Genomic DNA, 16,486 nt, shown 5'->3' on the forward strand with positions numbered 1-16,486 from the left:
TTCTAACCTTGAACCCTGGAGACAGATGGACGATGGACTATTAGACACCGAGCTTATTATAATAAAGATACATATTTGTTTTACTTGATTGTATTACTTTATTTTTGGTATTAACAAAAATAATCACACTAAGCAGCGTCCATTGTACTTTGTTTTTCATTAGTTTGGACAATTGCAGAAAATCGTTGCTCTCGAATATTTATACAGTAAATTAAATGAAAGATGGATGATATAACATACATCATGGAGATTAATGATTTCTGTATAGAAATATTCACTGTATAGAATACGTGATTTAATTCACGTATTAACAAAGGTTGTTAGGTGGCGGGTTTAAGCAAAACATTTCAATGCAATGACTTTTTCCGCAAGTTTTCATATGCACTCTGGATAGTTGTCTTTACACCATCAATCAGACTGGAAGGAGCAAAGTCATTTTAAAATTTGTGAGTACCAAGTACATAAAAATTTAGTGAAACGCAGACCAAGAAAAAAATTGCAATGGTAAGAAGTGTGAATAAACTAAGTCGCTTGTAAACATCAGTGGAAAAACAAAAAAATCAAGAGTGCTGAAAACTAACAATAATTCATGTACCAGGTTCCTGACTAAAGAATTTCCCAGTACCACAAGCAAACGAATACATGCAACAAGAAAAAAAAACAACATACGATAACAATGCGGCATATGCCAGTTTTAAAGTACATCGGTGTAGTAATAGTCTATAAACACGATGATTAATCCTTTCGCAACTATATTAGTTAATTAAAATTTTGTGTATAGAGTGAATATATTTGTACAACGACTAACATTTTGCACACAGGGATACATAAAACGTCATAACTTTTTTATTTACAGGAATAGCTACATGAAATTTGAAATACATGTAACTTACACACATAGAAATCTTTACAAGTGATATTTTTTAAAGCAGTCACCTTTGCACAACCCCACCCCATAGTCCTTGTACCATGTAGTAATTCTGGTGCCTTTGTAGTTGCCAACACCTCAGTTGCTAGCACATACCGCACTTTTATTTTGCTTTTTGGTCTGGAATGCTTTCCAGGAAGTGTCTCTCAGTCTTTCTGCTAGCAGGTGTGCCAATACTAGGTCTTCCGACTTGACTGCGTGGTTCCTTGTAGTCGCCAATCAAGCTTTCGACAACGCCGGTAATAAATTGGTGATGAGTCAGTGATTTGCCGGTCATATTTGAATTTTTTTTGCAACATATGTATGCATTTGTGAGAGTTTGGTCAATCAAGTGAAACACTACTTTTTCCAGCATTTTACTGTTCAAAATTTTCCCGCATACGCCTCTGTCATCTGATCACTCAAATCAATGCCACCCATTCCTGCGTTGTATTCCTGTACCGTCTAGGGATAGTTCGGGGGTCACCGAATCGTCGTCGCACCACTTGCACTTGTTTAGCAGGTGCATGAGTTGTTAGTAATTGTACCTGTTTGCGATTCATCCAGTTTATTGCTATCATGCTTACTATTGTGCATGCAATAAAGTCTCTTTTCTGTTTCAGTTTCTGTTTCATTTCTGGTGGAAGTCCTTTACGGCTGGAGTGAACAGTGCGGGTGACGTACACTCTTTTTTTCAACATTTCTTCACAGAGCGGAACACTGGTGTGATAACTGACTACAACGCAATGATGATTTCTATTAAAGAGGCCAGATATCAGCGTTTCACACACTTTGTAAGGCTGATCGTGAAGTGATGTGGGCATTCTACTTGTGTGATAGAGGATTCGGAAACAGTAGCCTGTTTTTGCATCGCAAAGGTTATATTTTTTTCAACCCCATTGGTGGTGTTGCTTTATTCGTATGTACTTGACAAGGTTATGGCGACCCTTGAATCCAACAATAGATTCATATATCGATATTGTACATGACAGTTTGTACTGCTGTGACCATGTAGCATTCAGGTGGTCAAACACTGGGCGGAATTTGTATATCTGGTCATACTCTGGAAAACCATGTTTTGGTTCTTTATTACGATCTGAGACATGAAAGAAACGCTTCCACTAGAGTCAGATTCATCACTTGCAGCCACATAGCCAGCAATATTTTCTTCGTAGTTGGTTCTGGTAGCATTTCTTCGACGTGGTCTCTGTGTTTGACTTGCCATTTCTTGGGTATAACTAACTATTACAGCGAACCCAATAACATTGTTGAATAACATAAAGCTAAAAACATAATTCGGTGAACTAGACATGAAACAGCCAATAACAGAGCGTCTGACAAAAAACTATTATTAGAATTTCCCAAACGACATAAATGTCGTTATGCTCAAAACTACCGGCGACATTAATGTCGCTCAACTTACAAAGGGTTAAGAGATACTCTTTTAAAAGGAACTAGATAGTGAAATGTTTCTATCAACAGTTAGAGTTTACAAGTCAAGGGCCTTTCTGAATTATACCCTACGCTCTGATTGTGTAACTGTTTGATTGTGAGCCTTTAGTGAAAACCTTGTCTGTGCAAGGGCACCTGCACTTGGAATATTTAACAATGGCTCACTAGGTAAGTGCGCTTCAGAGTTCGGAAAACCGTGTATATCCCTTCACCGTGGGGCATACGCGACACTTGCCGGCTGAAATGCATTCGCCATAAAACCTTTATTTGAATGGCACCTTTAGTTGAACGCTACCTCTAATAGAAGGCCACTATATAAGAAGGGTTGAAAAATATAGTGCCAGCCTTTAATTGAATGCCACCTCTAATTGCCAGCCACTGACATTGTTTGATCTTCACAAACACATAATAGAAATTGATCAATAGAGAAGTGTCTACAAAATAGTACTAATATAAGACTAATAATATAGACTTGGGTCCGATAACAATTCGGACCGTAATCTGATTACCGGAAGATGCATTTACCTCTCTTGACTGGGGTGCATTTGCAAGCTTAAAACAGTGAGGTGTATGTACACCCTGTGATTTACAGGAAGTATTTACTTCTACCAAAACAAGTACACCCTGGTACCATAGAAACTATATTTTATTCAAGGAAGGCAAAGAATTGAGTCGGAGCATCAAGACCACTTCAGATTGGAGAAGTCGAATGAGCACCCTATAGTGTTGATTTAGCACACCCTTTGTGTTGGCAATCTAACCTTGGGCAGCTAGCAGACAGATCTGACAACAGTTTCTTAAGGGTATACGACCCTTACTTTGGCCCAGTAGTGCCTACCACTGTTGCTACTCACAGTTTTGTCTCGTCTTCAGCTATCCTCCCCTTCTGTTAAATATGTAATGACAGTTATAATCTGTTTTCTGTCCGAGTTTTAGCATGCAATCATGAGACTGGATCCAGTCTTGATCAACACAGTGCTAAGTGTGGGTGCAAACACTGTGTGATACACACTCATTATGAATGCCCATCAGATTAAGCCATTCGCCAATTATGAGCTGAGTTGTTGAATACCCGTTTTCAGTCAGTATGTAGCAGTAGCTAGCCAGACTGGCCTACAAAATGGCGTTCTTATTAAGGAAATCCTTAATAATTTGAACCACTCGCTCTGCCTGTGTATTGCTTAATTTTGTCAACATTTTTATTACATATATAAACCGCCAGTTTAGACCAGGGTCTATTCGGAGGTGGTGCTGTGTTAAGATGATCGCATGAACCTCTCCGATATTCTGTGCACAGCAAACATAACTTGACTAACTTGTGTATCTCTGAACACATCCCAGGCCGCCATGCGCTTTCATTCCACAGCAAATGAAAGTGTATAGTGTATCTTATGTGCCGTATAGATGTCATCAAGCACTCTACACCTATCAACTTTCGGAATAAACACTATCCCAGAAGTATATATTATCATCAGCTGCCATCAAGAAGGCTCTGTTTGTGTAGTATTTCTAAACAAGGAGATCAAGTTGATAGTAGGTCAGCCAGCATTGGATGTTATATTTCAACAGAGTAGCAAATTCTGTATTCATTTGAGGTGATGATTGCAGGTTAGCCAGTCTTCTTACAAAAAAGGGCAAAAAACCCTTGATTTCTGCAACCAACATCCAACCCCCATTTCAAATCGGCACGTCGAGAAGAGGTGCCTGGGACAAAGCATGACAGTATCTTAGAACCAGTTTCTCGCCTGGAGTGTAGTGAATGATGTGAGAATAAGTTAGACTCCTCAGCCTAAACCTCTGAACACTAATGCAATTTGGTTTACTCTTTGTTACCTGGATGGGCTAACAAAGATGCATGGTCCATCGCAATCCTGAACTGCTTGCCCGCAAGGTAATTAAAAAAATTTTACGTGATCAACAGAGCTGCAAGATTTTTTCTATCTGCACATATCTATGTTCTGTGGCTGACTGTGAACAAGAAAAGTAGGTGACAAGTCTCCAGCCCGTCTCTCCCTTCTGCAACAAAGTGGTTCCCAGTCCAAAGGCAACTGTATTTATGCTGACCATAATCTTAGCTTTTATGTGAAATGGTTGGAGCATTGGAGCACTAGCTATAATAGACTTCAACTTTGGAAACTCTGTGTTCTTTTGAGGCAGCTAGCGCAAACAGCTCGACCCTGAAGCTAAGACTTCTGCAAAAAAAATTCTCAAGCAATTGATCATGCCAAAGAACCTCTCCAATTCCTTCTGTTCTGTATTCACATATCCCAACAGTCTTTTCTGAATTGATATGAATCTCACTTTGTGCCAGAAGACCAGCTAATGTCCTGTTGAATTTCTAAGGGTTCGAGGTAATGCCTGCATTTTTCAGTCTGGACAGCATTGCCTGCAGTCTCATATTGCATTCTTCTTGAGATTACACGCAATTCAGAATATCATTCATTTGACATATCACCCCATCCAGACCTTAAAATACCTGCATCTTCTGCTAAAACACTTCTGAGTAAATCTGTGGCAACAAAATACACCAAACGAAGTTATGAGTAGTCAGCTTCCGAGACATTCCTTTCAACGGCATTTGCCTATAACTACAATTGGCATTAAGCTTAGCCCATGTCTTGGAGTAACCGAGTTCGACAAGGGCTCCTTCGGTAGAGGCGATAGGTGATACACTTATCATATCACCTGGTTTAGTGAAGTCAATATAGAAACGAATCTTCCCATTAGGCCTTGGAACAATGAGACAGGTTAAGCACCACTGTGTAGGTCCACCGACCTTCTGTATTATTCCCAATTTTTTATGCATAGCAACTCCTCTTTCAATGGTTGCTTCCTGGTGTTTTTTGGGTACTGTCAGGGCAAATGGCTTGTGGTTGTCCTTCAAAGCAATTTCTACCGCCATGCGCAAAGACCACAAACCTAAAAATAATTCCTTGCACAAGTACATGGCTACCCATCGGTCAGCACTTACATTACACATTAAATCTATCGTGTGTAGTGGCAGCTAGCCGAGGACTAACACTGAGCATTCCGGCTAGAAGGTCACAAAGTAATGGCATGTATTATAAGCTGAGCAATTGCGTAATAACTAGCTCAGCTGACAGAATCAAGTCGGCACCGCCAGGGCCACCTCGGTTGTTTTGAACAAAAGAGTCAGCGCAGCTACCTATGTGGCTATACTCAGCTTGGCTAAGCCAGCTACATTATGGTCTGGATACAAGAGCTGAGTCACGTACAGAGGTTACATCACAAAGGAAGATGGCGGGAAGTGTTAAGCAGGAGGCAGAGCCTATCATGAGAAGAAGCATATAAAAGGAGCTTGCCTAGATCGTTACAGCAGTGTTGTACTGCGCACACACTCTCAGCATGAATGCTCATTAGTTGCACAGTGACATACATGTATATTTATATATATTGCTCAAATATATATTATGGTGGCTAACACTTGGTATGTTTATTGTTGGACTGTCTTGTGGAGAGTAAAAGAACGGGCAGGTTCCTTTACAAATGTTCAGCTTAGATATTGCAGGCTTACCTAGTCGTGAGGCCATGAGCACTTTACAAAGTACACTGTTTCTCCCGCCATCACTTTTTTTATCAACAAGATTACCACAGCTTTGCCTACCACCTCCAGCCTCTGATTACACAGCCAGCTAACTGAACTTTATTTGTAGGTAGTAAACTGATCTGGTGTGTTTCAATCATGTGGGATGGGACAGCTAAAACAGCTGCACCGGTATTCCCTTTAAACCAGATGGGCAACTTATTTATTGATACATAATAGTACAAACTTTTTTCGTTTTGATCATAGAGTCCACATCTAGTCATGCACTATTCTCATGGAACAAGCCACCCATCTCCTCAGCTGCGGACTCTACTTCATCCATTTGTCCAAATAGCTTGTATATTGGAGACTTTTCCCAATGTCTTTTAGTTTTGGGTTTATGGCACGTTGAACCTACATCTGGACATTTCTTGTTCTTACGTAAAGCTTTCATACAGAATTTCCCAGGGTTCTTCTTAAAGAGGAGCTAGAGCTGTTGTAGTCTGTAAACCTTCTGACCTTTTTTGACAGCCGCATATAAATTGTTTTCCATGTGTCCTGAAGCCTGGCAGACTGTAAATGATTGCTAATTCATTGCTAAACTTTTTGAATAATATGTTTGTTAAAATCAAAATCATCAATATCCACCAAATATTTGCACATTTATTATCGATGACACCCATCACCATGTGATCCGGATGAGATCAGCTCAAACTTCACCATACTCAGACAGGTCTGCTTGACTCTGCATATTCACAAACAATTAATGAATAGACTACCTTTGATGTCTTAATAAAATAAAATTCCTGCTGTTATATATAACATTCTTAACAGGTTCAAAATAGTCATCAAACCCTCGTGTTAGTTAATTTTCTGGCACGATCTTCAGCAGACGCTTAGTTATCGCGAAACACAAACTGATTTTATGTTGGAATACAATTATGACCCGTTTGGATCAACATATTTGCTATCTGTGCTTCCATCTGAGGTGAGAGTCTTTGAACATTGCTGAGTAATTTTTCGCAACCTTGTAAGTTTAGAACTGCATTTAGAAAGTCTTCCAAACCGACCTAAGATTATTAAAAAGAAATAATTACGCTTGCAAAATCGATCTCCCTTAGCGCTGTCTGTCATTATTACTTACAACTTTTCAATAAGCAAATATGAATGTAATCTGGAAAGTGATGCTCATTTCCTGATTTATTAAACACATTAACGCAATGCGGCTATAGCCGCCTGGAATGACCATCGGAGCTTACTTCTGATACCATTTAATGTATCCTTTTAATGGATCTATTTAATGTAACCTTTTAGAGTGATCGTAAGCATCCCTCCTCTCCAGGATACGCGGTAGCAGTATAATTAGTCGTCTATTACGCTTGGCTTCCTTGTCAACATCTATAACAACCTAGTCACGTTTACATCACGTGATTCGTTACGTTTCATGCCTTCGGTGCTTTACGGTGCCCGTGGGCAAGCCGATTAGCCCACGCTACACGGTTCTGGTCGAAAAGCGTTAAGCTAACATGGATCCACTTATTCTTTTTGTTGGAGCGACATTTTGTCCAGCTATCACCATGGCGATCAATGTGTATACAACAATCAGATGCAAATGCTGGAAATTTAAATACTGTAGACGTAACAACAACTTGTTTTGGTCTTTTGGAGTACTTGAACTATAACATCTTATTCTTTATTTGCCCATCTATAAATTAAAACATAAAAAGGCAACTCTGAAACATTGACCAAATAGCAGTATTACAGAGCACTCCGGTGACGACAAACCGTAAATAGCGGATACTTTACCATACCTATCAAATCATGTAATAATAATTATTACTGAATAATAAGTTAAAAAACAACTACATAAACTACTGTTTCGTAATGAAAAAATATAGCAGTGGGTGTAGGTGAGAGGAGAAAGCATTAGTAGTGTCAGATATCAGTTCTGGAAGAAAACCAGGAGAACCTATTTTGCCAAGGAAACCAGCAACTATTATGACCTATGATGAAAACAATACACGCAGAAAGGAAATTTAATCACCTATTCATCTTAGCACAACAAACAGACCACCCCAGGATGTCAGATGCTAGCTGGACGAGGAAAACCACAAATCACTGTATCTCACCATAATATATACATTTATTTATATGCTTATTCAGATTCAACACAACTCATCAAAATATTGCATAAACATTGGAAGGAGAGACGTGAGAGCTGAGCAGCCATCCAATCCTATATAGAGCCAGTACAGAGTAGAAGAGAGCCTCCATGCGTACATCCCCGAGCTACAATAAAAAGATTGACATAAACAATAACTGCATGACTTGAGCTTACACTTTAATCTTTGTATTTTATGTTTTTTTTACTTTATGTTGGTTTTAAATTTTATGTTTTATGCTAATTTTTGTTATTATACACTAGCAATGTCAAAGCAGTCCTCAGAAACTATCAAACTCATGAAAAACAGTCCTTTCAACTATGTCTCCATGGGATTCCATTTAATCATGGAATTTCCGACATGCTGGAACGCATACAAAATAAAGCTGTGAGGTTCATTAAAAATATTAAAGGCAGAGATGTGTCCGTCTCAGAAGAAAAATTCATGTGTGGCTTAAAGTCTTTAAAACACAGAAGACAGCAACAGAGATTGTCTTTGTACATTAATATCGTATCAAACAAAGATACGTTTCCATCCATCCATGACACACTGACCGAAATGAACGCATCTACTCACTACATGACCACACGTTCTAACAATCTAAACGCCCTTTCCTGTGACTCTGGTCAGTTTTTGCAGGGATTCATTCTCAGGACATCTCGGGAAATCCGCACTGGGGAGATTGTAGCGGACTAACAAAAAAACAAAAAAAAAAGACCTAGTGATCGGAGGGTCCCTCTCTTGCTTCTCATGAGGCTCTAGGGACTAAACATCATCCAGATCCAGATTCCCAAGGAGCTGGCTTCTAGCAGCAAGCAGAGCCTCAAAAAACATAAGCTTCAAGAATTTTCACAGCTAAAATAAATTTTTTAAAAATATGACATTTATAGTAATGAAAAGAATGGAGCGAAATACATACTCCAGAATTTTTCTAGATTTTTAAAGCTAAAAACAAAAGAGATAGAGACACATTTATAAATTCCACACTCGGAAAATTGGCTAAGTTTTTTAAACATCATGGGCTTCCCAGAAAGATGAGCTCACCCGCTCCACTACAGCTGATCTGTTGCGATATGCACAGTCAGCGATTGCACAAAGTGTGCAAAATGCTGACTAGAAGCCAATTAAAAGTTGTTATTCTCAGATGGCTTGTATATAAGGAGCCTCTGAAAGTGATTAAGATAAGAGAAGACAGGCCAGAGAGAGGCCACGCCGGACAGGCCAGAGAGAGAGCGGGCCAGGGAGGCCAAGTGGGTGAAATTGTATACCCCTTTTACAACTGTTGCCTCGAAGAGATAAAGCCATTTGGCTGATTACTACGATAATATTTGTACGTTTCTGAGGACACATTTTATCGCTCATTTTGACGAGATATACACTTATTATACTACGAATTACGAATTACTTGAACAAATTTCTTTATTCGTTTTATGCCCAAGTGAGGCTTGTTATTGATAAATATACTTTATATCGAAGCCTGAGATAGGCCAATCTATTATTGATACGACAACAATATTTGAGTTTGCAACCAGCACTTGAAATTGACGCCCTAGAGAGGCTATATACTGATAAAACAACACTCATTCTACAGAGGAACATACATTGGTGCCCAAGCGAGGCAAGACAACTACTGAGCTGGCAGATAAGTATAAAATATTCTGGAGAAGACAACTTGTGTCAGAATTGCAGATACGGTAACAGATCATACACAAAATTCGCAGGATTGATTTGACAGTTGATTGATATAGAGAACATTTCTTTACCTGGCAGGAAGAGCCACTTTGCCAGTTCGAAAAGATTTATTTGTTACGTGAGAAAAACAGTCAGGAGTGCTTCCTTACACAACATTATATAGAACCACACTAAAACACAATTGCATTTATAAGTTGTATTTTATTAAATTTTGAAACTTTCATTTAGTTTGAATAATTATATACATACATATTTATAAAATATTATTAAATTTTCTCCAGTGACAAAGCTGTAGCTTTGCACCACACTACGAGTAATTTAGAAATACATTATATTTATACAAACAAAAATATATTTATATAATTTAAATATATTATATTATTTCGTTTATTACATATATTATTTAATTTATTATTTTCATAATTTTTCTCCCGTGACAGTAGTCAGCAGTGGTAACAGTGTGGGTGTGCGCGAGTGTGTAGTAACTAATACTAAAGTAGTACTGGTAGTAGTAACTAATACTAAAGTAGTACTGGTAGTAGTAAGTAATAATAAATAATAATCATAATAATATAATAATAATGAAGTAGCAGCAATACAACCAAAACCCCATAAGAATTATGAAAGGAAGGCAGATGAAAAGAATAAACTTTTGCAATGACAGTTAGGCCCATTCTGTAGTATCTAGGACATGTAATGAAGCCAACTAAGCTCTATATTCTGTGTTTCTATAGTTGAAATCGTTTCTGGCTTCAAATTTTTTTTTCTATCTAGCACTGCTGTAGAGCTGTCAAACGGGAAATAATCAGAGACTCGAAAAAATTCATTCATAATGAACCCTTCGTGTCTCAGCGCTTTTGTTGATGCCGCTGACGCGACTGGATCAAAAGAAAACCCACAACCAATACCAAGTACAGGTGTAAAGTTTAAAATAGTAACATGGGATGTTTGAAAGCTTGATAAGATGCCTATCACATCATTTAAAAACCACCGGTGAAATGTTTCTAATGCCTGTGGTAAGACTTGTCAGGTGCTTTCAAAAATTTTTTGCTGCAGCCTAATGCAGCACAAAAGGTGGCATTGTTTTGTTTATAACTGATGGAGTTTGAGAACTATTTTGTAGCTAAGCAAGTTTTATTGGCACCATTCAGATAGTAAAAAGAGAGCAAAGGGCAGGAGTATCACTATAATATGTGATGAATCACTAACATATGATTGGCTAACAGAAATACACGCGACAACACTAGTAAACAGTTGTATCAAAAGTAGGTCAAAAACTGAACATCATTAGTAATTAAAAGAGAAAACAGCTCCTAGATGCTAGAACATTAACTGTGAACTATAAAGTTACAAACAAGTCTTATAACAACAATAATAAAATGCTTCAATTAAAACAATATGATCAATGCGATAGATAGTGAAATTAGAATGGCTCGTTTTAAAAATTTCTGCAACTGCTAAATCTTTAGAGGAGAAGTTTGGGGAGAGATATATCTCTGCTCTCAACAATGTTGACAGGAAATCCCGAACAAATGCCAGAAATTAGTGAAAAAAAGAACATGCTGCTGACTGCCACCATCTCGCACAATATTACTGGATAACTGCGTTTTCATGTTGTCTACACAAATATTTTATTCCTTTCTAGCAACAACTAATTCCATCCTGATGCGGGAAAAATTGGAAAAATGAAAACAAGTGAAAATTTTATATACCACCATTATTATTATCATCTTTTATTATTTAGTTACCTTTAGTATTGCATTTTCCTTATTACTTGTGCAATGAGTGATATAAGTAATAAGTCTAACAACTAATGAAAGGTATGTGTGGCCTGTGTGGGTGAAACATGTGAGACAACTGAAGTTTGTAACAGAGCGGAGACCACGTATTATTCTTGCAATTAATTATTATAATTTAAAAACAAATATAATAACAATAATATTAATTGATGTTCTGATCAATGAGAGTTGAGAAACGGGCAATAAATAACTAAATACACAAAATAATAATTATTTTATAATAATAATAATGACTATTATTATTGAATAATAATTTAAGAAGCAACAACTACTAAAACTGCTGTGTAATTATCATGAGTGTTTAATAAGGAGAAACTATGTTATACACAATTAACCCGAGTCCACACACAACATCAGTGTTAAATTTGTCTTGTCATCTTATTCTATATATATATATATATAAATCTCAATATTATTAGTCCATCTGTACATTCGTCTGCCCAGCTACAGTGATAAAGTTTTAAGAATGAGAAAGCTGCTGCAAACTGGATTTGAACTCACAACCTCCAGTTCTGCAGACTTCTATTTACCCAATACACTGTCTAACTGGCAGTGTATTTGGTAAATACTATGTTAATGATAAATGGCTGTCTGTCGAGAACCGACTATGACTTGCATTTTAGTGATGCATGGGTCAAGCAGTATGGTAGAGATGAGGTGACCCAGTTCTCAGTATGTACCACTTCCGTAACTGTCATATTAACCTGAAGGGATGCCTTTGCAACACGTTCCGTCTGACAGAGCCAGGTAACCATTTCAATTGCTCAATGTGCGCAGGACAGAGGTAGATCTTTAATGTGCTCACGTTGTCAGTGTGGTACACGGGGCCTCCAAGTTGTGGTCTAGATCCGAAAGACCAAGCAATTTAGGATTGAAAGCTTGCTGAGAGCTCTTTGTCATATCGGCATTAAAGATGTGGTTGCGTCAAATTTGAGTTGATCTTAAAAGAAAGCATTTTTTTTTCTCTATCAGTTGATATGTTGTTTGTTGTGTTAGGCGATCTCATTGCCAAGATATTTGAAGATTAAAATCGAAAAAATCTGATCGCGGTAAAAACGCTCAGGCCAAAAAAACATTCCCAGACTTGCCCAAAATGATGTCACGCGTGATATATCTGTCAATGTATCTCGTATTCACATCGGCTACTTGCGATAAAAGTCTCGCATACAGAGAAACTGGGAGCTTGTTATCATAGTATCTAAGGCCGGGAGAACCTTTAAGACGGTCTATTATGGCCTTCATCGCTTCCTCTTGTGGTTGTTCCCAGGTCCAGACAGTCTCATTCTTAGCAGCTTGTTCAATGGGCTGGCAAGTTGTGAGAGGTTCGGGATTTATCGTTGCGTGTAGTTTACCATACCAAGAAAACGTCGCAGAGTATGAACATCTGTGGGATGACTGATGGTCTCAATCGCTGTCAGCTTGAATGGGTCTGGTTATATGCCACTAGCATCGAACATATGGCCCAGAAATTTGACTTTAGACTACCTGTATGAGCACTTGTCGTTGTTCAGTTCCAGTCTATGTTCTGCCACTCGCTTCAAACCTACCTCTAACCTCCGATCATGCTCTTGCATGTCGCGACCAAAAACAAGTATGTCATCTTGATAGACAACAATTACTCCTTCACAACCCGATAAAATTCCTTCCATGGTCCTCTGAAACAACTCACTGGCACTGGATATCCCAAATGGTAGGCGTGTGAAACTAAACCTGCCTCTGTGTGTGATGAATGTGGTCAGCCGACTTGATTCCTCATCGAGAGCTATCTGGTGGTAGCCGCTGCGAGCGTCGAGTGTAGAAAATACTGTTGCATTGCTAAACTTGGCTGTCAGTTCTTCGAAGAATGGTATAAGATAATTTTCCCTAACTACTGTGCGGTTGACAGCCCTAAGGTCTACGCAGAGTCGTACATCGCCAGACTTTTTCTGGACAGAAACTATGGGGGAGCACCACTCAGTGGGTTGTGTTACCGGTTTAATGATGTTATGACTGAGCATTATATTTAGTTCTTTGTCAACTTTGTCTAACACTGAAAAAGAGATGCGACGTGGGGTGTTAATGCAAGTAGGTTTTATGTCACTGTTGAGGTTGATGGTTAAAGGTTTGCCTTTAATCTTACCCAACGCAGCATCAGGCCGAACTGCGAAAGTTGTGCCACACCCGGCAGCACCAACCACGGAGCTAATGACCGCCATGTGCTTAACCGCATTACTTTACAAAAGGCTAGATCTACAATCAGCTACGTAACATTTGAGTGAGTACTCATGGCCATTGCACTTAGCGTTCAATATAAAATAGCCAAAAACATTTACATAAGAATTAACAAACTTTAATTCAATATTGGCTTTAGATAAAACAGGTTTATCAATAAGTAAGTCATAAGTGGTTTTGGATAATACGGTGACATCAGCACCTGTGTCAACCTTGAACTTTATGTTTGTGTTGTTCATAGGGATACTCACAAACCACGGCTCGCTGTTGTCATGTATTTGTGTCACTGCATCTAGGTAGTAGGTCTTTCCTTGAGCTCATTGCGGCATATTCTGATCGACAATTTTTGCAGCAGCCGGAGTTGATCTGGCTCTACTCCTGCACTTCTTGGCAAAGTGGTTTAGCTTCTGGTCATGGTAACATTGTTTACCGAATGCTGGGCATTGTTTTCTCTTGTGTTTAAGGCCACCGTTATTACAGCTAACAGCTTCTTGGTAGTTGGCGTATGACTTTGTCACTGCCTGCTTGTCGCTATTTTTCTGGCTGGTGCCACAGCTAGCAGCAGGTAATCTGCTAATCGAATCAATCTCTACTTGTTTAGCAACCTCCTTTCTGACTAGCTCATGGTGTCGAGACATAAATAGCCTTGCTAAGGTCTAGGTTTTCCTCTAGCCGTAGCTTTGCAGACAGTTCTTTATCTAGCAGTCCAACGACTAATGTGTATCTGATAGTTTTGTCTCTTTCTGCTGCAAACTCGCAGTGCTCACTGAGTTTGTGTAAGTTCCTAATAAAGCTCTCAATACTCTCTTCTGCTCTCTGAGCTCTTGAATGAAATATACTTCTAAGATGAATTATGTTCCGCTTTGGGTTGAAGTCATCCAGAAGCTTCCTAGAAACTATATCAAAATCCTTCTCATTATCATCAGTAAATGTAAATTTTTCATACTATTGTTCAGCATCACCACCCATAGTGTATAGAAGGGTTGCTATCTGTACACTGCCGTCCTTATCCAATAAACCAGTTGCTACTCTATACAGTTTAAATCGTTTCATCCATTTTAGAAACGATGCTGGTGATGAAAAATCAAATCCTTGTGGTGCCTCTAGTTTAGACATGATTGTCAGCTAAGAATAGGTACTAGATGGCTACGAGCAATCAGCTAAGAGTAGGATTAAATAGACAGTTTCACAGACAAAGGAGGACACGCTGCCACCATGTTAGATATTTAGACAGGAAGTTCCTTTATTCAATAAGGTCAAGGTTACATCAATGCGTAATAAAAAGGTCAAGAACAATCAATAGAACCATAGAGTTAGTAGAATAGTAGATGAACTAGTTACAGCAAACACCCATAAATAACTGTATAATAGGAACTTTCTTTTTTATTCTGTAGATGAATTAAGCATCATTAAAAGTTTATTTAAGTTGTGTTGCCTCGCAGGTTAAAACTGCAAGCAGACAGTATGTTTGTTTCTTATCTCGCAGTTAGAGATGGATTTGCATTTTGGCCATGAGTTTGCTAATTATCAATGACAACTGCTCTCAAAGACATAGTTGTATTTTGAAAAAGGATGGAAAAATAACTTCATGATGTGATGACATAACGCATTACTCACGAAGCAGAAGACATTAGCATTGCTACTAATTTTTTTGAACCACAATGAGAACAGAGCGAAACTTGTGAAAAATTGCAATTCATAAAATATCTGCAAGAACCATTTTTTCAGGCAGACAATTCTATATTTTTGTTTATTATACTAAATCACTATGAATTGCTGTTTAACTTCTCTTACGTTATCACCAAGATCCATCCGACCAGCTCGACCACCTAGGTGTTCGAGGTCAAGTCTCCATCTTCTTATTTAGCTCTACAACTTTTGCGATGATGTATACCATGATATATTTCAAATGCCTGTTCTAGCAGAGCATTTGGAAATTTTAACTAGTGTAAGTCAGATATTATGTAAGCTAGATACCTGATAGTTTTATTTACTCATGCTTTCTATGTGAGTCTTTACCATCAGGCATATGCACCCAGAAAAGCCATTTATGTTGCCGTGAAATAATGTAAACTCGAGAGTAATCCTTTATAGACTTGAATTAGCTACTAGTGGGCCTATGCTCCATGATTGTTCCCAAAGGTGGTATTAATATTCTCAAAGGATTTACAGATTTGGGTATCAACAGAGCAATAGTTTTACTGTTTTTTTATTTGTTCTATATCATCACTTATTGTTTTTGTGAAATTAGTTTTATGTTTTTCGTCTGTCGTAAGTCTATCAGTTGCTGCTTTAGAGTATATAATTATGTTGTTTCATTTTGATTCGCTAAGTTTTTGGAGAATTATTTATTATAGTTTAGTTCGATACAAGAGGGACTTCTGCATGTAAATGCTGTTCATGTTGGTAACAGTGTGTTATATTAGGTATAAGAGTCAGGATTGATGTCAGTTTTATTACATTTCTTTAAAAAATTTGAATCACCGGCATTTGGTTCAGTCCAGCTGTGTGTACATCAACACTTTCAAACTGTTCTTGAACAATTTACCAGCTTGTTATTCTGATACTACTAAAGCAAGAGACTTGGCCACAGCTAGTTGGTCTTGTCTTTTAAAAACCTTAAAAAGTGAAGCCATTTCGACTATTATTATATATTTAATACAGTTAAGAAATGCAAAATCAATTTGTTGTTGTATAACGTATATTGCCTGTTCAATAG

This window comes from Watersipora subatra, chromosome 4, assembly GCF_963576615.1.
Source record: "Watersipora subatra chromosome 4, tzWatSuba1.1, whole genome shotgun sequence".
Taxonomy (NCBI): domain Eukaryota; kingdom Metazoa; phylum Bryozoa; class Gymnolaemata; order Cheilostomatida; family Watersiporidae; genus Watersipora; species Watersipora subatra.